Source organism: Orycteropus afer, unplaced genomic scaffold, assembly GCF_000298275.1.
Source record: "Orycteropus afer afer isolate SDZICR_OR568_19922 unplaced genomic scaffold, OryAfe1.0 scaffold00270, whole genome shotgun sequence".
Taxonomy (NCBI): Eukaryota; Metazoa; Chordata; class Mammalia; order Tubulidentata; family Orycteropodidae; genus Orycteropus; species Orycteropus afer.
This window is the reverse complement of record NW_006921857.1, coordinates 499,159-501,468: the sequence shown is the minus strand read 5'-3', so window position 1 is coordinate 501,468 and position 2,310 is coordinate 499,159.

Sequence of the window (2,310 nt, the reverse complement as noted above, 5' to 3'; positions counted from 1 at the left end):
AAAATGCATTAACATCTAACCTACCACCCATTTACTTCATCAATTCCCCCTGCCCACCAAATTACCAAACAGAGCATATATATGGCCCTCATTCATCAAATATGACCATGGTTTTGCTAAGTGTTATTTTCAAACAAGTGAATGAAGGTTTACTACAGAATAAAATGTGTCCACCTAACTTTCTTTCTCAAGTTCTGATAAAAATAAGAGGACATGAATTTAGCCTGGGTGTGCTGGTAGTTGGAATTTATGAATTGTGATCATATTGATGGGCAGAAGGTACAAACACCCATACAAGGAAGTTAGCAGAGCCATTCCAAGGGAGAGGCAAGAATCTAAAACTCAAAGGCTAAGAGTCAGGAGCCAATGAGGGCAGTGAAGAGATGCTTTCTCCAGCAGTGTTGATTAGGCCAATCAAGCAGATGGTAGCCCCCACTTATGACTTAGTAGTCAAGCCACACTGCCTCCAAATGTCTATTTAGCCTTGTATGGAACATCCGCGGGAACTCCGGTAGCATAGCGTCTAAGGCACTTGACTGCTAACCAGAAGGCTGACGGTTCAAACCCACCAGCCACCGCTCCTTGGAAGGAAGGTTGGGCAATCTACTTCTGCAGTGATACTGCCTTGGAGTCGCTAAGAGTCGGGTCCAACTCAACGGCACATAACAAGAACATCTGCTCCTTTCTCTTTGGCTAGCATGCTTTCATTTTTAGATGTGCCCTCCTCCACTTGTGTTGTGGTAAATCATAAGATTTCTTCTTCACTGTGGATATAATCCTCTGACAAGCCAAATCAATCAGAGTTTTTCCTAGAACTTTTGCTGGAGATGCCACCCCAAAAGGGAATGCTTTTATTTAACTGGGAATATGAGCTGTTCGAACTTTGAAAACCAACATACTACCACAGAAAAAGGAGCTGCCCAAGAATGATGCAAACCCAGAATAAATCAGAGCTAGGAGACATAGCATGAAAGAGGCAGAGTCATGATGACATCATGTGAGCTCATGGAAGCAGCTTCACCTGAAGCTAATTGTATCCCCTTTGGACTCCTCAGTTAAGGGAGCAATAAATTACATGTTTTGCATATGCTGTTTTTAGGTGAGTTCTGTCATTTGCACTAAGAGCCCTAAGTAGTATAATTTTTATTGACTTTCTCCTGCTCTGTTCCTGTCTTTGAAAAAAGATCTTGTCTAAGTTGTCTGTGTCACTTGTGGTTTAACCACACCTTGCCCAGTCTTGATTTTGTCCATGGTCTCTTCACTCTCTGAATTTCTATCCCCTCTCTCCTTTGGTTCCATACCCTCTACTTAGAATACTTTCCTACATCCTCCTTTCAGCATAAATGTAGTTTTCTTCTTCCCTTACCAGACTCGAATCAGAGAAATATACATTTTTTAAAATTAGTTTTCATCACAAGGTCTGATTTGAATGTTCTTTCACTTAACATTACCTCATAAATATGTCTACACGGCTAGAAGCTCTTCACATCTATTATTCTAATGGCTATATAATGTTCCATGTCAAGTTAATACAAGATGATTTACTTAACCACTCCCCTAGTATCAGACATGTATGTAATTTCTTTCTTTATATTATAAATCATGCTGAAAAGAACTATTCTTACATATAACTTTTCTTTCTTCTAAATTGATTCCACATAGGAAATTTCCATAAGTCTTATTAAAACTGGGTTTAATCATTTAATTTTTTTCTGAAAGGTGTAAAGTGACATTTCATTATTAGTTTAGTCTTTCCGTGGTTATTAACAGCAATTTCTTCTTGATATTTTTGTTTGCTACTTATATCCTCTTTCATGTGATATATCTATTCATATGCTTTGCCGTTTAGTTTGGGTCTTAGTGGTATTTTTAACTATTTAGAGCCTGGCACTTTGAACTTGAACTTAAAGCCTCCAAATTGAAAGAATAAACTCCTGTTTGTTCAGCCATCCCATTTGTGGTACATTCCTGTCAGAGTGGCACTAGGTAACCAAAACAACTAATACAATGTTGTGGTGCATAATTTATTGATGTTATCATTCTCATACTAACCCCCAAAGACAAGGATCTAGAAGAAAGCAATAATGTGTGTGTGTGTGTGTGTGTGTATGTATATGTGTGTATATATATATATATATATATATATATATATATATATATATAAAATCAACTGTAATATATATCAATTATGCACCCAGCATGGAAGATAAACTATATTCTTGAAATACATCATTACATAATCTGGGGTTGTTGTTGTTGTTGTTTGCCTTGGAGTCGGACCCGACTCATAGCGACCCCTCCTTGGGTTTC